Below are 25,416 nucleotides of genomic sequence, written 5' to 3' on the forward strand. Positions count from 1 at the left end.
CTGGTTTACACTGAAGATGGACACAAAATGCTGGAGTGGTCTGGTCTGAAGAAGGGTCTTGACCTGAAACGTCACCCATTCCTTCTTTCCAGAGATGCTGCTTGCCAGAGTTACTCTAGCATTTTGTGTCCATCTCTTGTCTGAGGTAAACACATATTAGTTTCTCTCTGGAATGGGCTACCTGTAATCTTTAGATTCTGCATATTTTCTGGAAAATCCCATCAGCCACACAGTTTGTATGCACTTACCCAACTAAACACCTTGATCAGATTCTAAATTGAAGAAAAGTCTGTAAAAATATTTTTCCATGGGCTGTTATCATAATTTACCCATTTTTAACACACAATCTAGACAACTGCCTATAAAACTGAGACATAGGTTTATATTCCATACTCCTTTTGATTTTCATTTTTAATCGTACTTTTCTACCAGGTTTTGGCGAGTTGTGGCCACCATGCTTCTCGATCTCCACATTTCAATATCCCCTGCTACATGTGGTGGTGCAACACTAAAGGATCAACAAAATAGACAATAGGTGCAGGAGTAGGCCATTCGGCCCTTTGAACCAGCACAGCCATTCAATGTGATCATGGCTGGTCATCCCCAATCAGTACCCCGTTCCTGCCTTCTCCCCACATCCCCTGACTCCGCTATCTTTAAGAGCCCAATGCTTCAAACACTCAGCAGGTCAGGTCGCAGCCTCATCTATGAAAGGAGTACCAGTTTACATTTAATATCAATGATTGATAACTTTTCAAGTAGATTTTTACGTTAGGATCAACGTTTCATTAAGTTATTGAAAACAGTGGTCACTGCACAGAATAATTAGGTCAGCTGTGTAGAGTTCTGCACAGTGCACCTTCAGGTAGCAAAGGTTGCTTTGCTTTTATTTATTAGAAACTGCTATTATTTTCTACCTTGAGTTCTGCTGCAGTTTCATGGCTTTCCATGTGGAGAGGTAAAAGCTTTGAAGGATTTGACTCAATTTTGACTTTTCTCAGCCCTTGATCACCAGAATCGTTTAAAAATGCAAAATATTACATGGTGCCCATTGGCAACCAGTTCAAAGAGCAGGTTGTTCCTGGAAAAGTTTGAGGTTTTACACTGTCCCATCTAATGTGACAAATAACAAGTTTAACCCCGGTTCAGTGCAGAGTAGGCCTCTTGCTGTATTGTCGCATGAAACAGTCCCAAGGTTGATCCAAAGCCTGGTACATACAAAGTAATGTCCCCTCCTACATTATACATCACCGTACAGTTCCAAGGACACTACAGCCATTTGAGCAATCCAGAATATGTATTGCACAGGTGAAGTTGAGAATTGGATTTTGGAAATAAAATATACTGATCTGGGAAACTCAATCTCAAATATCACTCCACTGCATCCCACCAAATCCTCTTAGGTTAGCGACAGATTTGGGTGACAAGTCACGCTGACATAGATCCCCTTGCTAATGTTCCTGTGGCGAACTGGGGGACGTCATTTGCAGTAATGAGCAGCCTGACTGAGCAGAGCTGTGGTGTTTCAGCAAGTGTGACATTGATGAATGAGGTGAGTCATTGATCTTGTCCTCACTTAGTTTTCGTGTTAATCATTTCCAAGAGGGCTGGAAGCAGCTAGTGACCGGGTAAACGCTGGCGCTAACAACCATTCCCCACTGTCCTGAAATATCTTGTTGCAACGGCAGTCAATATGACTCTTCAAACAGGGTGTAAATCCTTGCTCGTTGTTCAGCCACCACTAACATCCCCAACTCCCGGCACGAACGTGACGGTGTGGAAATGGTCATTTAGTGCGAATGTTCCGTATGCATCCATATTCCACATGACATACCTTCCACCTGACTCTCATTAGCATTCCATGGTCACCCTTTCTCCTCTGCACAATACTGCTGTCCTCCTGTCGTTGCCTTTTGCCTCAGCACTAAAGCCATGGCACAGTGGGCTGATACATTAATTTCAAGTGTCGGAAGACGGATGCAACTTCGAGGCGATCTTCAATGTCAGCATCCTCCGCGGCCCAGCTCTCAGTCCAGGACGGACTTTTAAAATGTGTCAATTTCCCCAGCTCTGCTGTATAGTAACAGGAGTCTAGTCTCCCACTCTCTGAACGTTGGAGTAGTGAACTCCTGATCGGAATGTTCCCAGGCTGATCCAGTCGACTGGTGAATGCTAGAAACATTCCATGTCATTGCCTTACAGCGCCAGGAACCTGGATTCGCTCCTGACTATGGGTGACTGCGTGTGTTTTCTCTGGGTGATCCAATTTCCTCCTACATTCCAAAGATGTGCAGGTTTGTAGGTTATCTGGCTTTGTAAATTGTCCTGAGTGTAGGATTGAACTAGTGTACTGGTGATCCTTGGTTGTTGCAGACTCGGTGGGCCGAACGGCCTGTTTCCACGCGGTATCTCTAAGCAAAACATCATTAAAGCTGGTAGGACAGATGGATAAAGTGGTTATTAACTGGGGCACAAGAGCAGGAAACTGCATACATCACTATCAGGTCACCAGTTGACAACTGTGTCCCTCAATCACCGTATTGTACTAAAGATAAGGTGGCAGAGGAGATTTACACTGGAAAATGGGACTTTGAGGAAAGATGGGAAAAGTTGGGATTGCTCTCTTTGGAACACAGGCGTCTTGAGGCAAAGCTTAACTGAGGTGTACAATTATAAAGTGCTTGTTTCCCTTGGTAGAGTGGTGAAATGTTTGGAGGAATGATTAAATTTTGCTTTCACACTCTGAGATGTGGGTCTAGAATTCACTACTTTTAAGGATGTGAGAGCCAGACACTTCCTCGACTTGAGGAGAACTTTGGCCATGTTTCTGAAGAGCCATGACCTGCAGGGCTATGTAGCACTGGTGCTGGACAATGGGAGGTGTTTTATAGCCTGTGCAGAAACAATGGGTGGAATGGCCTCTCGTACAATACATTTTCTGTTTTCCAACACGGAACGTGGCAATTTTGGACATTGAAATAAAGCACAAAGTTCAAGCAGTCTGTAAGAGTTAGCATTTCAGGTGCTTGATTGACGCATTAACTCTGTTTCTCTCTCCATTGATGCAAACATGTTTCCAGTCTTGTTTTAATTTCAGGAGTGTCAAGAGAGATTTCCACTATACATCCACTTTTGTGGTTGCAATCCTGGGATATTGATTCTGTTTCTCCCATTTTCCACTACCCATGGACCAATCTTTTGTCTGGAACTATCACCTCTGTCAGTCATTCCAGCATTTCCTGTTCATTTGATGACCTGAAACAGCATCTATCCATTGCCCACCTGACTTGCTGAGTTTGTCCAGTAGTTTGTTTTTGTTTTTATATTTCAGGTTTCTACTTCTATGTAAATCGACTTATTGTCTTGACTTCGCCAGTTATCTCAATCTTTTCAGATGAGGAAATTTATGATTTTCCACTCTGTGATTTCACTATGGAATTGGACTGACGTCCCTCTTCATTCCTCACTTCCACTCCAGAGGAAATAATTTATTTGCAAACAAATTCCTTATTTTTGCAAACAAATTCTTTCAGCAGTACAAACGCCTCCATGAGACCATTCCCCAGCTCTTAAATGTAATGGGGTGCTCGATGAGTTATTGCAGCTTCTCCACAATTTAATCCTTAAAACTGCTGATTATAACTGTGTGATGAGTATTCTTCACAAGTCCACAAGTGGTAGAAGATTAGTTACTGGACCAGTAATCCAGTGACTCGGAAGTATACTCTTGAGGCCAAGGGCTCAAATCCTACCACAGCATTTTAAGAATTTGCATTTGGATTAAAGTAAAGTATATTGGGTGAAAAATAAATCTACTTTTGGCTTTAATGTGGGATCTTGCTCTGTACAAAATACATATTTCCCTCTAATGGCATTTTGAAATAAGGCATTGGCTGCAAAGCCTTCTGGGGGCTCCTCGGGTCTTGTGATAAGGCATAAATCACGTCTCTTTCTCTCTCTCTGGCTGTTAGATTACAAAGTCCATTAAATAAAAGACAGCAAAGTATTTAATAGGAAAGTAGGCATTAGGGAAATGTCATGATTTTGAAGAGATTAATCTATTTATCTTTCCAGGATGAAGGCTGAAGCAGCTTGGCTTTGCATTATCTTCAGCATTTACTCCCCTCTGCTCTTCCCATGGTTAGCCTGACTTCTGAGACTTCCCTTCCCTTTTCATTAGTGTTCTCTTTCAACTGTGCCAGCTGCACTGCTGTTCTCTGTCACAAGGGGCCTTGTGATTCGGGGACTTTGATTTAGAGGGCACAAACTCACTCAAGTATCCCTGCTGTGCTTGGGAGTACTCTCAAAACCTAATATCCCGAGTTGCATACAGGAGGAGTCTCATTTACTCCCAATCTGCAATATCATCAGTCCCATTGTTGCTCGTTTTACCTGCCTGTAATCTTGCTATTTATTTTCTCTCAAATCCTCTTCGATTATTTTTACCACCTTCTGTAAGCGGAGGCAATTTACAGTAGCCATTTAATCTGCCAAACCACACAGCTTGGTGGGAGAAAACCGGACCACCAACATGTTGAGAAGAAGGCGTGTGGAAAGGAACTGCAGATGCTGGTTTACACCGAAGATAGGCACAAAATGCTGGAGTAACTCAGCGAGATAGGCAGCATCTCTGCAGTGAAGGAATAGGTGATGTTTCGGGTCGAGACCCTTCTTCAGTCCCGAAAGAGCATGTTTAAAGAGCACAATAGCGAAGATCAAGATCGAACCTGAGGCACTGGAACTGTGAGCTAGCGGCTCTACCAGCTGCACCGATGAACCACTTCAGTTGTATAGGGCATTAGTGAGCTATATCTGGAATACTGTTTACAACACAATTTCCCTTATTTAAGGATGCTGATATATTGGCTGTTTACTGAACGCATTCCTGGAATGGGTGGGTTGTTTTATAGAGAAAGATTGGACAGACCAGGCTTGTATTCACTGATTCAAGGAGAGTAAGGGAAGACTGATTGAAACACATAGTCCTGAATGATCATCGTAGGATACATGTGGAGATGATGTTTCTCGAGGTATTTGGTTTATTATTGCCATGTGTACTGAGATACAGTGAAAAAAATTTTTTGCACTCTATCCAGATTAAAAACATCCGTACATGATTACAATCAAAACCATCCAGGAGCATAACAGGTAGTGCAAAGAGAAAGGAAACTGCAGAAGTGTGTTGCAGCTAGAGAAAGTGACGATTTAATTTAAAAAAAAATGTTTTAAAGATAAATTGAGACAGATTGGGGATACATCCGTGTTTGTGTAGGGAGTGGATGAAAAAGTGGGATAACATAGAACTGGTATGAAGGGGCGAAAAGGTCAACATGCACTTGATGGTGGGAAGGGTATGTTTCCACGCTGTATCTCGAAAACATCATGGGAGTGGGAGGAGGCTGGTTTCTAGGATGCACTGGACCACGTCCAAAACTCTCTGCAAATTGATGCAGTCTTGGACAGACATGTATGTAGGTTATGCTTTAAGAATAAGGGGTCATCCTTTTAAAGACATAAAACCAATCTTTTCTCATTGTTGGAAATCGTTCCAGTGCTCTTCCTTAGAGTGAGCCTTTGAATATTTTAAGGCAGATGCAGAAAGATTATTCGAGAGATATTCAGCATGGAAATGAGCCATGCTGACCATCAACCACCCATTTGCACCATTTACACCAATCCTACACTAATCCCACTTTATTCTCCCCACATTCCCATCAATTTATCCCAAATTATATTCATAGACTCAATGGGCCGAACAGCCTCTCTTTATGTGATTAGGAAATATGGAAAGAGGAAAGGTGAATGCTTCCAGGTTATGGAAGCATTGGATAGTACAGCATGGGATGACCAGTCATCTCATGGCAAAGCAAATGGACCAGGTTCTCTGCTTTTTGATAGTGCCACGTTTTCTCCCCATATTCCTGAAAGTATGACTCGGGCTGAAGATGACCCGAAACGTCACCCATTTCCTCCCTCCAGAGATGCTGCCTGTCCCGCTGAGTTACTCCAGCATTTGTGTCTATGCCTTTAGCTAACGTGGCTGTCTGTGAACTGCAGTGTTGCAACTTCCTCCGCCAAAATTGTTCCTGATTTTAAATAACTCTTGTCCCATTTCCTTTCACCTGGCCTCTGCTTCGGGTAGAATGATCTCAGCGTCTCCGGTTTCATCACGCCACTCTTTGTCCGCGGAACGATTCTAAGTAATCTCTTTTGTACCTGCTTCAAGTCCTTCCTGAAGTGTGCTGCCCAAAGTAAGAAACAACTGTTCAGTTGGACTTAAATGGGTTTAGCACAACTTCCTGGTTTTTGTAATCCATGCCTCTGTTTATAAGTCTAAGACCCAATTGTTTTAATTGCTATGCTAACCTTCCTGTAACCTTCAGATTTGTGTTACCACATAGAAAATAGGTGCAAGAGGAGGCCATTTGGCCCTTTGAGCTGGCACCACCATTCCTTGTGGTCATGGCTGATCATCCACAGTCTGTAACCCGTGCCTGCCTTCTCCCCATATCCCTTGATTCCGCTAGCCCCTAGAGTATCTAACTCTCTTTTAAATTCATCCAGTGAATTGGCCTCTACTGCTTTCTGTGGGAGAGAATTCCACAAATTCACAACTCTCTGGGTGAAAAAGTTTTTTCTCATCTCAGTTTTAAATGGCCTCCCCTTTTTTCTTAGACTTGTTCTGGACTCCCCCAACATTGGGACCATTTTTCCTGCATCTGGCTTGTCCAGTCCTTTTTATAATTTTATAGTTTTTTATAAAATCCCCTGTCATTCTTCTAAATTCCAGTGACTAAGAGCTCAGTCTTTCCAATCTTTCCAATCTTTCCTCATATGATAGTCCCGCCATCCCGGGGATCAACCTCGTGAACTTGCGCTGCACTGCCTCAATAGCAAGGATGTCCTTCCTCAAATTAGGAGACCAAAACTTCACACAATACTCCAGATGTGATCTCACCAGAACCCTGTACAACTGCAGAAGGACCTATTTACTCCTATACAGGAGGAAGATAGAGGACCACCTGGACAGTAACAACAGCAGGCAGGTATGGCAGGGGATCCAGTATCTCACCAACTACAAGACCAACCTTGGAGCTGCTGAAGGTGATGCCTCGTTGGCAGAGGAGCTGAACCTCTTCTTTGCTCGCTTTGAAGTGGAGCCACCCGAGACAGCCACATCACACCACATGGTCCACAGCAGCCTAACCCTCAAGATAGAGGAGCATGAGGTGAGGCGCACGCTGCAGGCCATCAATCCAAGGAAGGCTACTGGACCCGACGGCGTCTCTGGACGCGTGCTGAAGGACTGCGCAGACCAGCTGGCTGGAGTCTGTACGAGGATTTTCAACTTGTCTCTGGCCCAGTCCACTGTTCCACCCTGTCTGAAGTCTGCAACCATAGTCCCCTTGCCCAAAAAAACCCACATTTCCAGCCTCAACGACTACCGGCCAGTCGCACTCACACCAGTGGTGATGAAGTGTTTTGAAAAACTGGTCCGGGGTCATATCACATCACTCCTGCCCCGAAGCTTTGACCCCCACCAGTTTGCGTACAGAGCGAATAGATCTACAGAGGACGCTGTAGCCACAGCTCTCCATGCTGCACTGTCCCACCTGGAGCAGCGGGGGAGCTACGTGCGGATGCTCTTTGTGGACTACAGCTCTGCTTTTAATACCATCCTTCCCCACAAACTGGTGGACAAACTGGGGGACTTGGGACTTCCACACTCCACCTGCATGTGGATAAATAGCTTCCTGTCGGGTCGCAGCCAGAGAGTCAGAGTGGGCCATCACACATCCGCGGTACCGGCTCTCCACAGGGCTGCGTGCTGAGCCCCCTGCTCTACACCATCTACACACATGACTGCACCCCCGCCCACCACAGCAACGCCATTGTCAAATTTGCGGATGACACCACGGTGGTGGGACTCATCTCTGGGGATGAGGCGGAGCAGCTGACAGTGTGGTGTGGAGAAAATAACCTGCTCCTCAACACCTTAAAGACAAAGGAAATAATAATAGACTTCAGGAAGAATAAAACGGACATGGTACCATTAATTATCAGAGGGGACTGTGTGGAGAGGGTGGCGGATTTCCGCTTCCTGGGAATCCATATTGAGGAGGACCTGACGTGGAGCGTGAACACCTCCGCGCTGCTGAAACAGGTCCAGCAGAGACTGCACTTCCTGAGGGTGCTCAGGAAGAATAACACCACTCAGAGACTGCTGCTGTCCTTTTAGCGGTGCTCCATTGAGAGCATCCTAACATACTGTGTATGCGTATGGTACACCAGCTGCACAGCTGCTCAGAGGAAAGCGCTCCAGAGGGCCATTGACAACGCCCAGAGAGAATGCTGCCCTCTCCTTACCTTGGAGGACTTACACAGTTCCCGCTGCATCAAAAAATCCCAGAGTATTATAAAGGACATTTCCCACCCTGGACACTCCCTGATTGAACTGTTGCCGTCAGGCAGACGGTACAGATCTACAAGGACAAGGACAAACAGACTTAAAAACAGTTTTTACCCCACTGCTATAAAGGCACTTAATGTAGCTGCCAAGGAACGCAGGGGCGATACATACTAAGGGACTGTGGTAAACTGTGAAATCGACAGAAGGATGTAGGGTTGGGTGGGTGTTTATGCGTTCTATTTTCATGATATTTATTTTAGTTTATCTTTTTTTAATATTTTACCTTGTATGTATCGTTAGCTTTTAGAAATGTTTGAATGGTGCACTGACTGGCTGACATTTTTAAATTTTGTTGTACATGGTGCATGTTACAATGACAATAAAGAAACTATTCTATTCTATTCTATACTCAAATCCTCTCGTTATGAAGGCCTACATGCCAAAGCTCTCTTCATTGCTTGCATGTTTACTTTCAGTGACTGGTGTACAAGGACAACCAGGTCTCGTTACTATTTGGGCTTTTGGGTCGTTACTATTTGGGCTTTTGGGCAATCCCTTGGGATTGAGGATCTGAGGTTGTTAATGACACCAGTGAGGGAATGGCAGACTCTGCTGTAGATGGGGCAGGCGCAGTGAAACAAGTAACACCATTTTGGCCCAGACCGACTGCCGACCACCAATTTACATGAATCCACATTAATTCAATTTTCTGTTCTCCACACTTTCCTACCAACTCTTCCCCCCGGATTCTACTAGACACTAGTGGCAATTCAGTGGCCAATCTACCAACCCCACATCTCCGAGATGTAGGAGGAAACTGGTGTATCCAGTGGAAACACATGTGGTCACGGGAAGAACATGTAAACTCTGCACAGACGGCACCCGAGATTGGGATCAATCCGGGTCTCTGACAATGCGAGGCAGCAGCTCTACCTGCTGTGCCGCTGTTCTGCCCAAAGAAGTGGCTGATGAGTTAGGTCTTGTGGGTGAGTAATGTGAGGTACTTAAACACACCATGTGTCTCTGAACCCAGCGTAATGTTACCATTTGGTGTGCACTGTTCTTTCTCAGGAAATGCAACAGCCCGCATTTGTGCACTGAATTTCACCTGACCAGTAATGCTTCTTCTGTCAACCACTTTCTATCCTCATGAAGTCCACTGCAATCGTTATTGCAATACTCCGGTTTTCTGCTTGGTATACACAGGTATACACTGGGCCATTTCATGTAATGTTAGCCAGGTTTCGAACACCTGACATGTGGACACCTCTACACACGAGCGAGCTCCCATAATATTATTAAATTCCAAAGTCCAACGTATGTGTAATATGTTTGTTTATATAAGAGGTTGCACTAGTTTCTTCTTCCCCTCCAATTTTGGTAACTGTTCGTTCTTTTCAGTCTTGTGTGTTCTTGATGCCATTCACTGCAATATAGAAGAGGTATGGTTACCACCGAAGATACTAGAACAAGAGCTTGGTTAGCACTTCAAGTGATTTTTTTTTTAAAGTGTATTTTCTACCTAGCGGATAAAATCAACTTGTCAATGTCTGTAAAATAGAACCACGTTCATTATCTGAGGATGGCCTATAAATAGCCAGCTGTAGGATGCTAATGTAAACATTTAAGGAGGTGATTTTTATCACTGGATAAAGTCGATGTTCACTCAACTGGGTTACACATTTGGCAGGTACTGTTCGTTGAGTAGGGAGAGGATTACTCACAGGACATTTGCTGTTAATTGTGGCACCACAAACTTTGTGGCTTAACCTACACGCTGCATGTTTGAGGTGCCTGTCACAACACTTGTTGCGATAACTGTGGGAACTTCCTGTATATTCTGTGACGGAAGTGTAATTATGAATGAGTTTGCACCAGAGGCTAACATCCGTGGAGTAACGCAAGCTACAGCACCCCTCCCTTGCTACGAGGCTCACAACTTGCAAATGCAGGCTCCCTCGCTGAGTCTGGGCAGAGTTCCAACACTAGGAAGTTACAAATACGCCTTCAAAATGAGCGTCAGCTTTGATCCGCCCGTGGTCCATTCACGACTGAATATCAGTGAACGGCCATACATAAGCAATGATGTCATGGGCCTGACAGTCTATTGAAAGCTGTGAGACTGGAACCAGATAGGCACTTTCCTATGCACTTGCGGGCTGATGTGCATCTTAGGGCAATTAAAGTATTTGGAATACAAAGTTCAGCTGGAATTCTCAAGCCTAACACGGGTTCTGTTTCACTGTAAGCTGCACTTGCTGTGTTCTTGGAGCTTTTGTCAACTTGCATTAACGTAAAGATGCATTGTCTACGCCAGGCCCTCACTACGTAAGTGTTGTTGCTCGGCCGACTCTTTCCCAGCCTCTGAGCATATCCTATGTCTGTGCCCTGCGAGTATGTGCACAGGCATGGCACCATCAGATGCATTTCCCCTTCCCTTTTCAGCATAGCAAACGGACTGTTCCTACTGACAATACAGATCACTTTAGATTCTTCACCCATTCCCGTCCCACGGTACCTTCTCTTTTGCCTCCTTCCTTCCTTCCCGCCAACTATAGTCTCACCAATCCTTCTAGTTGTGGCAGCGATTCACATGTACTTCATCTACTTGGTGTTCACCAGGTGGTCTCTACGTTGGAGAACCTAATGCTGTTTGGACATCTGCTCCTGAGTTCATTGTGCAAGGATGACCTAAGCTTCTCATCACCTGTCATGTCTCTGTCTTGCACCCACTCTGACCCCTCTGCCTTTACACCATTCCAACAAAACTTGACCAAAGCTGCAGGAAAAGCACCTCATCTTTTGAATTTAGACAAAAAAGCTGGAGAAACTCAGCGGGTGAGGCAGCATCTATGGAGCGAAGGAATAGGTGACGTTTCGGGTCGAGACCCTTCTTCATCTACTGAGTTGGTGTATTACAGCCCTAGAGACTGAACTGGATGCAACAATTTCAGTTATTCAGCCACTCCAGTTTAGGAAATGTAAATCTAAACGATTGCAGATCTAAAATAAAATAGTAAGATTAAACGGGAACTTACCAGTTCGAAGTTTGATCTGTATTTTATGAGGAGTTACGATGAGGGATTACGTGAGGAACCCGCTCAGTGCGCAGGCGCGGCATACTTCCAAGCAGCGGTGTGGAATCACAGATAGACACAGTTATTTGAAGTAAACATAGTAAAGATTAAGGAGACATCAGTTTACTAGTTTGATCTATATAATGAGGGTGGGAGCGGAGGGCACGTAATCCCTCATCGTAACTCCTCATAAAATACAGATCAAACTTCGAACTGGTAAGTTCTCGTTTAATCTTACTATTTTACTTCGGAGTCACGTGAGTGATTCCGTGAAGACTTCAAAGGTCTGTGATTTCAAACCGTGTAACAGTTTTATTTCACTCACTGCCGAAGTTCTTGAGGGAGGAAGTGTTATCGTAATCAACCAATGGATCTGTTTTTTCAAGAAACAGAAAGGTATTTATTAACAATAACAAAAATAAATAGCTCCCCTGAGCTTAAATTAAATATTTGCAGTTTGTAATATTCTGTCTGCAAATAAGTCAGGCTTTATCAACGGTTTATTATAAAAAACATTCTGAACGTCGTTTCCCTCGACCATCGTGCCGTATTGAGAATGTGGTCAACTGGGACGTCCATTCGTTCAGCCGCTGATGTCGATGCTGCTCTAGTGGAATGGGATTTAAATGTATTAGTGTCTATTCCGGCAGCTTTCAGTACCTGTTTGAGCCACCGTGAAGTGGTTTGGCTCGTTACCCCGCCATGAGGTTTCTTGTGGCTGACCCATAGGGCTTTTTCTCTCCCTCTGAGATTGTGGGTTGTGTCTATATATTGTTGTAGATGGGTCACCACACACAACCTTGGCTCTGGTGGGTAGGCCCGGAATACCACCAGTGAATTGGGCGTTCCTGGCCTGCTTTGTTTCACCAGACCTAGAATGATAAACGTAATCTGGTCTGGGGCGACCTCCATGTTGTCCAGTCTTAATTTGTGCAGCAACTGGATCCTCTGAGCGGCTGCGAGTGCCATTAACATGAGCGTCTTTAATGTAGATATCTCGAGGCTGAGGGATCTAGCTCGTGGCCATTCCCTGAGGTATGTCAATACCACACTGATATCCCAAATATGGGTATACCTGGGTTTAGGGGCTTAATATTTAAAATTGCCCTTCATGAGTTTTACCACCAGAGGATGGGATCCCATGGCCTGCTGTCCTGCTGGTTTTAGGTAAGCAGACAGGCCGCTTCGTGCTGTATTGATGGCACTGTAACTGATCCCTTCGTCATGGTGTAAATGGGCCAGGAACTCCAGCACGTCGGTGGTTGTGGCAGTTGCATATGTTGTCCCTGTTTCCTGGCAGTACTTCTCCCATTTTTGATACAGGTTAAATACTGCCTCCTGGTGGATGTTCGCAGGGATGCCGTCATGGTGGTGATAGTTCATTCGGATAATCCCAGTCCCTGGTAAGGTCTATTCAAAACCTACAACCCAGGAGTTTGATGTTTTCATGGCATGGGTAGCTTATGCCTGATACTGGGTGAGTCAACAACCGTGGTCCACTAGGGAAATCCATTAGTGACTCGACCACCATGTCGTGATGAACTGGGAACCATGGCTGTGTAGGCCAGTCGGGCACCATCAATATCCCAGAAGCAGAGTCCATCTGTATTGCGAAGTACCCGACTGATGAGGCAGAAGGGAGGGAAAGCAAAAACCCAGAAATTCCCCCCCAATCCAGCGTGTAGGCATCTACCGCTGCTGCCTCTGGTCTGGTTCCCAAGTCACATACATAGGTAACTGGTGATTCCTCTTGTTGCAAACAAATCGATATCTGGCGTTCCATATTGCTTAATAACTTTAGCAATATTTTTGGGTTTAACATCCATTCGATGTTATCATTAAATTTTTCTGTGACCTGGTGTCTGCCACTGTATTTAGCTTAGCTAGTAGATAGGCAGCCGATAGTAAAATATGTCTTTCGACACACCATTGCCAGATCTGATTGACCAATTTGTTGCACGATAATGATTTTATGCTCCCCATATGGTTAATATAAGCCACCACCATAGTATTATCAATCCGTAACCGCACATGCAAGTGCTGCATTTTAGATGCATATGCTTTTAAAATCATAATACTCAACATTTCTAAATTGATGCCATCTGTCCTGGATATGGAGTTAGTTGCCCCCCCCAGGCTTGAGCACTGGCATCTGATAATAACTAAAGTAGGGTTAGCCCCCCACTGTAGCTCTGATATAGCTCCAGTGGGTAATTTCATGATTCGATCATAGTGACCCGAATATCGTTTTAGTGCATGTACCTTTGTTCTTTGTAGATTTTGATAGTGCAAAGGTCCGATTTGTCCATGGTAGTACATGGCTTCAACCTAGATTTATCTGGAGTAGGACGAACCCCAGTGTTTCAAGGAGCTGTTTTGTAGCTAATACTGCTGCCACAGCCAATTCCTTCGTTCCCTACTATGAGAATATCATCCAGATATGCTATGACAATATGCTTTTGTTTCCTTAGTATTCCCATGGCTACTTTTAATATTTTGGTGAATTGTCTAGGGGCTGGAGTTAGACCATTGGGCAATCTCTATACTACCACAGCTGCCCCAACCAGCTAAATTTTAGGTATCTGCAATGATCCTTGTGTATGGGTATTAGATAGTAAGCATCTTTAATATCAATGCTTGCTATAAATTATCCTTTGGAGATCAGTTGTCTGACAGTAACAAACGTCTCCATCTTGAAATGTATATACTCAACAAACTTATTTAATGATGTTAAGTCAATGATGATGCGACTTCCACCATCTTTTTTGGGCCAATGTTGAACTGGCAATAATATCTCTGATATAACTGAATTTTATATCCACTAATGTTGTTGAGTTGAATTTTATATCCACTAGTTACTCGTGACATTACCCCATGCTTCTTTAAACAAGTGTATTCGCCCCCTGTTAGTAGAGCACCCTTGTTCTCTATATGCTGGCAGGAACCAGACCCACCTACCTCCATGGTTGTGGGTATTCTTCTGTTTCCTCCTGGTCCAACGAGTCTTACACGTCGTATGATGTGGTGGGGGTGGCGCGTTTTCCCTGGGGCCTGCTCTGGGCCCTGGCCTGAAAGGCTTACAGGATTGGCATGCAGGCCCCGAGCTTTCACCAGTACCATAAGGTATACCCAGCTGGTGGATGCATTAGAGGTACTGCTGACTGGTTTACGTGTGGTGCTCATTCCAGACACTGCCGCCTTACCCCGATATTTTTGACACGTCATCCAGTTTTTTGAAAAACTTTGTTTGAAGAAGGGTTTTCGGCCCGAAACGTTGCCTATATCCTTCGCTCCATAGATGCTGCTGCACCCGCTGAGTTTTCTCCAGCTTTTTTGTGTACCTTTTTAAAACTTGGCTTGATCACGGATCCTTCTGTCTGGCTAAGTTGTTGTGTCGGCGTTCTCACAATCTTGTGAATTTTGGTTGAAGGCAGGTTTTATAACTTCCTGAGAAGTTGCGGGTCACTGCGAACAGTAGGGTCAGGTGTTTTGCCATACTACCCTGACCTCTGGAAGAGCATGTGAATGATAGCCGACATCAGGCATATCAAATTCATTTTAAAATATTGGGGTTTTTTGAGAGCGATGCTCAATGTATCCCCCAATAATGGTGGGCACTTTGAGTAATGCAATTTAGGGGAGGCGTGATGAATCCAACACCTCATGACTACCTGTCTTGGAGAGGTTCTTTGAAAAGAACAGGTAGTAAGCTGGTCTGTCAGTCGAGACTGAAATTTATCTCGCTAGTGGTGAAGCCACATAGCGGCCACACCCAGCAGCTGTTCCTGATCCTGTACCTCAGGCATACTCCCGATGTCGTTCAGCCAGTGACCCCTCTTCTTTGACCAGCCCAGCTCTGGTCCCATCAATCCCTCGACAAGGGAGATGGCCAGTGCAATAGCACTGGAGTGGGAGTGTTAGCTCCCTTGGCAGTTTTTCTGGAGTTTTTAGCTCCATGACCTCCTCTGGCTTGGGGAAACAGACATTCTTGTTTTTTGTATGAAGTGCTGATCCCATCTTCCGTGTCTGTCTCCAGCCTGAGGTTTGGTCTTACCTTGTTGTTAGAGGCTGCCTGCCGTTTTCGGGCGGCATTTCAGCGGTTCTCGGGCGGCGAGTCTCCTTGTCGGGAGTCTGCAGGGGTGCCGGCCGGTTTTTAAATTTCCCTCCGGTCCGCTGCTGTTAGTCAAACAGCTGTTTAGCGGACCGGGCATCAGCGCAGCCCCCGTGTCTGTGGACCGCAGCGTGTGCGGTCCCGTTGCCGCCTCTCCCCCCTCCACTGTCGGCTCCTTCGCTGGAGTCGAACGGGGGCCGCTTCCCTCTGCTGCTTTGCTCCCCCTGGAGCAAAAAACACAAGGAAAAGACCGATTAAGGTAAGTACTTACCTAACGTTCCTTTCTTTCAGGCTAGCTGCAGGAGTGCCCGAAGTAAAATAGTAAGATTAAACGAGAACTTACCAGTTCGAAGTTTGATCTGTATTTCATGAGGAGTAACGTTGAGGGAATACATGAAGAGCCCACCAGTACGCTTGCGTGTCATTCTTCAAAGCAGCGGAGTGAATCACAGATACCTGTAATGACTTAAGCATAGTAAGATTAGAGAAAAGATACCAGTCGTGTTTATGATCAAGGGTGGGAACGGAGGGCATGTATTCCCTCAACGTTACTCCTCATAAAATACAGATCAAACTTCGAACTGGTAAGTTCTCGTTTAATCTTACTATTTTACTTCGGAGTCACGTGAGTGACTACATGAAGATTTCAAAGCTCTGTGATTCAAGCCGTGGAACGAGTCCATCATCACGTCTGCCTTGGTTTTGGGGAGAATAGTGATAACATATTAAACATCAATATGATATATACAAATAACCATAAAGTTAATAATAATTGATAGCCCCTGTTTTTTGGGGTAAATTATGGTATAGAAACTTAACAATGTTTCTGAAAAATTCCAGTTTCCATTACTGGTTTGTATAATCTTTAGAATGTTCTTTCCGATGGCCATCCTGCAGTCCTGAGGATTTTATCCATAGGAACCTCCAATTTAAATGCTGCCGACGTTACTGCAGCCTGATGGAGTGAGATTTTAACCCAGTTAGTGTTTACACCAACTTTGGTCAATACTATGTTAGCCCAGTGTTAGTAATAATGATGTTTCCTGTGTATTCCATCTTCCTCCACAGCTGGAGATGGAATTGGTAACACACCATCCTAGTGCATAGCATGCATATGTAGGACCATAGACTGGTTGCTGACAATGATAGGATTGGAGCAATGCCCAATATTATCTTTCCACCATTTAGTTCCAATATGGCTTCTGTATGGCTTCATCATTCTATCGAAATGATCACCATTAATTTTAAGAGCTCATATTTTGGCCCTCTGTAAATCTTTATAATGTAAGGGTCTGAATTATGTGGCTGGAACCCATATTCCCAGTACCACCTGTTGCCAAAATTCTTGCTACCAGTCTGATGGATGGTTTATCCTCATGTCAATGATTTTGCTGTATGCCTTTATTAAGGTTGTAACCTCTGTTGGCAAAGTTACTGACATGAGGAACTGAGTTATTGGTGAACCCCAAATAATCCGTTTAGTTTGAAGGCTTTAATTTTGATTTAATTGGATGGATAATGAATCCTAGTTTCCAATAATTGTTAAGTGGCTGATACCGTTTGTTCAGCCCGTCCTAAGTTCCCGCACAATTAGTATGTCATCCAACGAAGCCATTACCATTGTGTGGCTGGTTGTTATATTTTGTAAATAACCTAGGGGCTAATGTAAACACATTAGGTAGTGCTCTATACTGCTAGAGCTGAGCCATCCAATTAGGTAAAATAGCGTCCGTGGTCACCTGTTATGGGTACTGAAAATAGTAAGCATCCTTTGAATCAATGCTTGCCATTTTCGTTCTTAAAACGAATATACTTAACAATAGAAAAGGTTTCCGTTCTTAACGAATATATCGTATTATTTTATTTATTTATTTTTTAATATATGGTCCCTAGATAAGGGACATATCAGATATTTAAACTGATAAAAACCCAGATATTATGCTTGATCTTGGCCAAAAAGCCGAGATCTGATCTATGTTTGATGCGTCAAGCGCCATATCCTATTTTGTTAGGAAGGGAATGCGTAGATAATAATTCTTCCCTTACAATGCAGCTAAAACCCATCCGTTGCTGATGTCCAGTGTCTGTATCCCATATGACATATTTGGTAATTGGTGATTATGTCTGGATACGAGTAGATCGGCATCTGGTGTTCCATATCGTGTAGAAACATCAGCAAATACTATAGCCCAATATCCATTTGGTGTTCTCCTCCAAATTCCTCTCTCGATATATCAGCTGGACTAGAAGATTATGTGTTGTAAAATTCTATTGTGTATCCCCGGATACTGTTTAAGATACGAGTCAAAAAATTATTTATTCGATGTCTTCTCGCACCAACCTCCTTGCTTCCTTCTGGTTTTACTGTTTTCATCTGGATCCCCGAGGCCGTGTGTTGTGGGTGTACACATCTTCAGATATAGGGGCGATACCTTTGAGGATGATGTTTGGACGTTTAGATGAGCTCCAATTTGGCTTCATTGTCCAACTCCTTGACCTTCTAGATCGGTCACCTCCAAATAAAGATATTGCTAGGAGGTTTCGGGTTTACACAGGCCCGTGTCAATCCCGGTTGGATGTAACCAGATGCATAAATTGATTAGTTTAGTACATTCAGGGATTTACAATCCCCAGTGGCAAGTGACCGCTATGGTGTCAGCTAATGTTTGCCCCTGCAGTAGATAGAAAACATATGGTCTATGCTGGCTTCTAACCTGGTTTGTAGATCTTTCCCAGTTAGCTTTACTCACAGCTGTACTGTTGTTTCCCCTTGAAACATAGACAGACATCCCATGTGACTTCCCAGATGGGAATGGAATTTGTCAGTAAATTTTTTGGACTGCTAAATCCTTCAGTCACAACATAAGTATTCCTGTATTTTTATCAGGAAAAGACCAATAATGCACTCTATGTACTTTGTGACTTAGAAAAAGCATTACCTCATTATTACAGCTCTTACATCTGTTTACCTGTCCAGGGTTTGCCCTAGACTAGACCCCAGCACTCTTCTTGCAAAAGAGTCTACTGGAGGGAGAGAAGCATGATTATAGCCCTAAGAAAAGATGCTGCGTCCTTCTCCCTAAGTCTGTCTTTTCCTCCAGCACTTCCCTATAATAGTAGAAGTGAGATACAGCCCTGTATAAGGTGCTGCTATGGGACTTACCCACTCGAGGATTTGCTCTTCTTTTTTTGGACCTGCATCGCTGCAAACGCGGTATGTTCTCGCAGGTGCAGGTCCCGCAGTGTCAACGCGTCGCAGTGCTCACGGCACTGAGCCGCCCGTACTACCGTTAGCCTGCGGTGCTCCAACGTGGTTCAGTCCTCTCGGGGAGCTGGCCGCTCGCAACCGCAGGTAAGGTAGTTGTAACGCGGTGCAGTGCTCCCCACTGGGCCGCTCCTTCCTCGCTTGGGCCTGCAGTGCTCCAACGCGGTGCAGTCCTCTCGGGGAACTGGCCGCTCGCGACGCAGGCCCAGCAGCTCCAACGCGTACCCGGTGCCCACGGGCACCGACCGCTCGCCGCTACCTCCAGTCTCTCAGCCCCACGGACCCATGCAGCGCTCCTTACCCTGTAGGTCCCTGGGCTGTTTTCCGAGTCGTCAGACCAACGGCTCCCGAGTGCTCCACCGGCCGTCGGCGACCCGTACCTTTACTGGAGCTGAAGTCGCACCGGCTCCCGCCAAGGGAGACCGTCGTGCCACCGGCTGTTTCTGGCTGCCTGCTCCTATAGAGCGGCTCTCCCCCGCCAGCTTTCCACAGCCTCCTGTAAACAAAGGTAAGCAAAAAATAAACAAAGCTCTCTTACCTACTGTTGCAGGTCTCCAAACCCTGCCGTTTGGGAGGAACGTCCTTCCTCCCCCAATGACTCGTTGCAATGCGTGTAGCGATAATGACACGCAAGCGTACTGGCGGGCTCTTTATGTAGTCACTCACGTGACTCCGAAGTAAAATCAAAATACTAGAAATACTTGCGCGGTCAGGCCGCATCTGTGGGAGGAGAAACAAGCTACTCTCCTTCCTAGTTTTACTGAGAGGTCTTCGACCTGAAATATTTGTGGGCCGGTCCCACTTACGCAACTTTTTCGGCGACTGCCGGCACCCGTCATAGGTCGTTACAGGACACCGAAAATGTTCAATATGTTAAAAATCCAGCGGAGACCAGAACAAGTTACGACTCTTTGGGCGACTGCACACAACCATACAGGCTTCACCCCGCGACATGTCGCCAGGACGTCGCCTGTATGGTCGTGAGTAGTCTCCTCAGTCGCACAAAGAGTCGTAGCGTCTTTCTGGTCGCCGCTGGATTTTGAGTATGTTGAAAAATTTTCTCCGACCTGGAACAACCTATGACGGGTGCCAGAAGTCGCCGAAAAAGTTGTGTAAGTGGGACAGGCCCATTACTTTCTCCTTCCATAGATGCCAATTGACCTGATGACTATTTCTGTCAATATTTGTCTTTATTCTAGTTTTGTAATTCACATTTCCAATAATCAGTCATTTTCTCCTGTTACATTTTAAATGTAATTAATCTCCTTCTCTTTACATCCACTGCTGACCTGCCCTTTGTTACTCAACTGCCTTTATATCACCCACCCCCCCTCACTCAGCACCAGCACCAGCACCTCTTGCATCTTAGATTCTGTCCTGTCCCCTACCCCAGCACATGCGTTCTCTTATGCTGCTTCTTCTTCTCCACATTTCTCTACAACTTAATTATTTCTAACTCCACTGTATTCTGTTCACGGGTCATTGTCCTGAAATGTTAATTCCATTTCCCTTTTCAAAGATGCCACCTGACTTCAAACATAAAACATAGAAAACTACAGCGCAGGAATAGGCCCTTCTGGACCACAATGGCTGTGCCGATTGTGATGCGAAGAGTTTAGTTAACTCATCTGCCTGCACTTGATCCATATCCTTCCATTCCCCGCATATCTAAGCATATGCTTTTCTGAAAGCCTTTTTAAATGCTGCTATCACATGTGCCTCTTTGCCTCCCTCACTTTAACGTTACATATTCTTTACTTTGACATTTCTAGCCTTGGGGTCGGACCGGGGGTGGGGGGGGGGGGGGGGGGGGGGGGAGTTTCTGAATCTCTGCCCTATCTGTGCCTCTCATAATTGCATACACAACTATCAGAGGCTGTGGGTGACACCTCCCAGTGTAACCTTCCACTTACAGATACTAGTTGGAGCCTTCTCAGATCCACCTTAACACTGAGTCGCCACGTGCAGAATTTGATGCTGTCACTCCAACATCAACATCTCTCAAAGTTGTCCAAGTCCTTAAATCCATCTAATCCTTTCACTATTTGTTGCAACAATTGCTTCAATGGAAGTGCCGTCTCCTTCCCTATAGGCATCAAAGATCACAAACTTATTCAACTGCTGAACTCTAATGCTCCTTTGGACATTTCTAACCTTTCACTACTTATTGGAGCGCACACGAAGTTCATTGTGCCCACCGGTTTCATGCTGGCTCCAAGGGAGTGGTCTCATCACTCACATTCACCCATTATTGCAACTTGCTCTCTCATTCACAGGGTAGTTATGGGACGCATCAAATCCAGTCTACCAAGCAACCTTGATCCACAGCAGATAGTATCTCCCTGACTCATCTCTGGAACACCTGGATAAGAGAGACACCTGCGTCATACTTCTATTCATAGACTACAGCGTGGCTTTTAATATCATTATCCCATCCAAACACATCATCAAACTTGTGGAACGTGGAGTTAGCACTCGCCTCTGCAACTGGCTCTTCACCTTTTTGACCAACAGACTACAAACCGTGAGGAAAGGGGACAAATTATCTACTTGGATAATCCTCAACAATGGTTCTCCACAAGGATGCGTTCTCAGTCACCTTTTTTTACTCCTTATACATGCACAACGGTGCAGGCAAGTACAAATCCAACTCTCGCTACAAATTTGCAGACGACACCACCATAGTGGGGCCAAATATCAGATAATGATGAGACGGAGATTGAGAACCTTGTAACCTGGGGTCTCCCATCAGGCAAGAGGTGCAGAAGTGTGAAAATGCATATCTCCAGATTGTCTCCTAGATGGTAGTCCTGAACTACCATCTACCTCATTGGAGAGCCTCGGATTATCTTCAATAGGACTGGACTAAATCTTGCACTAAACGTTATCCCCATTATCCTCTATCTATACATCATGATTGTAATCATGTATTGTCTTTCCACTGACTGGATAGCATGCTACAAAAAGCTTTTCTCTGTGCCTCGGTACAAATGACAATAAACTAATTGTACCCATCAGCTCACCTTTGATTCTTTTGTCACTTACCTACACCAGTGATGATTTACAGTAGCCAATTAACCACCCAATGCATGTCTTTGGAATGTGGGAGGATATCATAGCATCCAGAGGAAACCCATAAGGTCACAGGGACATGCAAACTCCATGCTGAAGCACCCAGGGTCAGGATTGAACCCAGTTTTTCCACTGCACTTTCTCACTGTAACCTCCTCTTCTCGCATCATTGATGTTAAACCTGCTTGAAAGAGCGGTGCTGTTGTGGTTTGGCAAACTGACCTTCTCCTCTTGGATGCAGAACCCAACGTACTCCACCCACTCAACCTCCTGTCATTCTCAGAAGGTTACTGACCTCATTTTATCAGGTGATCTCCCTCAATATGTCTCACCTAGTCGTACAGTAGGAAACTGATTCTTTGGCCCAACTCGTCCATGCTGACCAAGATGCCCCATGTAAGCTAGTTACTTTTGCCTGCATTTGATCCACAATCTCTCTGCACCTCCTTACCTCCTTTCTCCACCAGCACCCAGGGCAATCTCTCCCGTCTTCCCTGGGTTCTTCCCAATTTTATTTCAGTTGCTTAATGTTCCAGAGATACTGTACAGTCTATGGTCTGCATTGCTTTATCTGAATATATGCTCCCACTTAGTGTTAAAAATACTCAGTTGTCCAGACTCAAAGCTGTCCACTCCCCTCGCTTTGCTGTTTCTTTTGCATTGCCACTTAAAGGCCAGCATCTGAGCAAGTATCATTCCCATTCATGTGTCTTTCAAATTTTGTCGAGCAATAGTTCTCTGAAGTACCTGGGGAGGGAGGGGGGGGGGGGGGGGGGGGGGGTTTATGAAGGTGGGCAAGTTTATGTTCTGTAGCCCCATGTATCTACTACCAAACTTGAACTATTGATTTTGGTTCATTGTTGAACTGATTATCTGCCTGGTTTTTCTGAAAGCCTTTTTCTGAGGAATTGTATGGAGTGGCTCTGTGAGAACTTGGTCTGTCGTGATGACCATATTGTGAAACGCTCTTCCTGTTGCCAATATTAAGAGGAGGGACATCGGTGGGGTAAGAGAGGCCATAAAGCGCATTCTTGTCCTAAAAGCATCAAGAACTGGGCTGAGGAATTCCTCGTCAATTAGTTCATATCACTCGTGTACAGAATGAGCAGCGGGTATATCTGAACCCGATGGAGTAATTCTCTGTCGGGGCCGGAGCTCTGTGGTGGGTTTCGGTATCCAAGGCCCAATGGGAGGAAAACTTCCATTTGCTTCACATTCCTTGTCTTGTTCTTGCATGGTGGGTGGGCCAAGTTGCATGGTGTTATAGTCCTGTGGTTTTTCCTATGTCATCTTCCTCCCATATATTGGCGAATGGATTTAGGTTGTTTTGCAGTCTAACCAGTTGTGGTGTGAAAGCTGTTGATTCGGCAGTCCTCGCCTTAATTCTGATAGCTTGAATGATTAATAGTGGAAAGCAGAAAGGCACAATCACATCCATTTGGCTGGATTAAATGATTAATCCACAGAACCCCCACCATTAAGAGATTCAAGAACCATACACTGCACTGACTGGCTGCTGGAAACCAACAACATACAGCTCAATTGTTTGATTCAAGTTCTGTATTCTTTCACTTGACTAATGATCCCTGAGTCTTCAGCCCATGTCTGCTGTATCTTCAATTTCAGACTTGCTAAAGTGTGAGGTTGAGGCTGAGCGTTTGCTCTCAGGAGAATCTGAGGCTCCTGCGGTGCTGATGCCTTCAACATCCCTGCAGGAGTTTCTCCAGCGCAGTTCCTTGGGCTGCGATCTTCAGCTGTGTCCTCTACTATAGTTTAGTTCAGAGATACAGCGCTGAAACAGCAACCAGTGATCCCCATGCAATAATGCTAGGGACAATTTACAATTATCCCAAGCCAGTTAACCTACAAACCCGTACGTCTTTGGCATTTGGGAGGATACTGGAGATCCCGGAGAAAACCCACGCAGGTCACAGGGAAAACGTACAAAGTCAGTGCACCCGTAATCAAGATTGAACCCAGGTCTCTGGCGCTGTAAGGCAGCAACACTACCGCTGCACCACCATGTGACCATTCTAAGGTTGGAAGTGTGGACATCAGAGTCAGAGTCAATTTAATTGTCATTTGGACCCCTGGAGGTCCAAACGAAATGCCGTTTCTGCAGCCATACATTACATACAAATAGACCCCAGACACAACAATAATTACATTTAACATAAACATCCATCACATAGCTGTGATGGAAGGCCAAATAAACTTATCTCTCCACTGCACTCTCCCCCCCCCGATGTCAGAGTCAAAGTCATAGCCCCCGGCTGGCGATGGCGATTGTCCCGCGGCCATTAAAGCCACGCCGGGTGGTGCGAGGTCGCACACCGGGTCTTGGTGTTAGAGCCCCCGGTGTGCGCTCGCAGAGTCCGCGGCCATTCCAGCCGCGCGGGGCAGTGGTGTCAGGCCCCGCTCCAGGAGCTCTTCAACCCCGCAACTCGGGCGGGAGAAGTCGCCGTTGCAGGAGCCCTGAGAAGCGGTCTCCCTCCAGGGAGCCGTGGGCTCCCGGTGCCGTCGTCCACAGACCCGTCGTTGGAGCCTCCGACTCTCTGGTAGCAGCAGCAGCAGCAGCAGCAGCAGCAGCAACGACAGCAGCAGCAGCTGCGCTCCTCCACCGCTCCACCCGCTCCGGACTCGGCCAGCTCCGCGACGGCAACGGTGAGTCGACACCTGAGTCCCCGGCTTCTTCCTGTTGGAGGCCGCTCCTCGTTGCGGCCCCAACGACACCTGAGACCCGACGAGAAAAGGTCGGGTCTCCAGTGCAGGGAGAGATTCAAAAAGTTCCCCCCCCCCCCCATATCCACCCCCCCCCCCCCCCCCCCACACACACACCCCAACATAAAATAACAAAAACTACATAAAAACACAGACAAAAAATAATAAAAACGCGGACAGGCTGCAGAGGCCGCTGCTGGCCAGAGCTGCGCCGCCTACCGGACAGGCTGCAGAGGCTACGCTGACTACAGAGTCAGCGTAGCCTCTGGGCCAAATGCGATCCTTCAAACAGTATGGATATACCCCAACCATTGTGACATGGAGAGTGGGAGCAGCAGTTCTAGGCAGTGGCTCATCACCAGCAACTCAAGGCAATCAATGGATGGGAATTGCATTGATTGTCGCTTTTGGCCCTATTGTGAATAATGAAACTTGGTTGCAATAGGTACACAAAAATGCTGGAGAAACTCAGCGGGTGAAGCAGCATCTATGGAGTGAAGGAAATGGGCAACGTTTCGGGCCGAAACGTTGCCTATTTCCTTCCCTCCATAGATGCTGTTGCACCCGCTGAGTTTTTCCAGCATTTTTGTGTACCTTCGATTTTCCAGCATCTGCAGTTCCTTCTTAAACACAGATATATTTCATTGTTGTTTGCAGGGCTTGTGTGCCTTGATTCCTGCACTCTGCACCAGAGTGCTTTGGGTGTGCGGCTTCTTGGGAGGTCCTGAGTGTGCCAGAGGGAGTTGCGTTATGCAAGTTC

General features: G+C 45.6%; 1 protein-coding gene and 1 pseudogene across 1 annotated transcript in view; one reads left to right on the top strand and one right to left on the bottom strand.

The window, feature by feature from the left end:
- Positions 1-25,416, top strand: part of LOC129708394 (caskin-2-like) — a 264,337-nt gene that overhangs the window by 85,736 nt on the left and 153,185 nt on the right. The gene's annotated exons all lie outside the window — the stretch shown is intronic.
- LOC129708506 (U2 spliceosomal RNA) lies at positions 17,461-17,570 on the bottom strand (annotated as a pseudogene).

Source organism: Leucoraja erinacea, chromosome 23 (genome assembly GCF_028641065.1).
Source record: "Leucoraja erinacea ecotype New England chromosome 23, Leri_hhj_1, whole genome shotgun sequence".
Lineage (NCBI taxonomy): Eukaryota > Metazoa > Chordata > Chondrichthyes > Rajiformes > Rajidae > Leucoraja > Leucoraja erinaceus.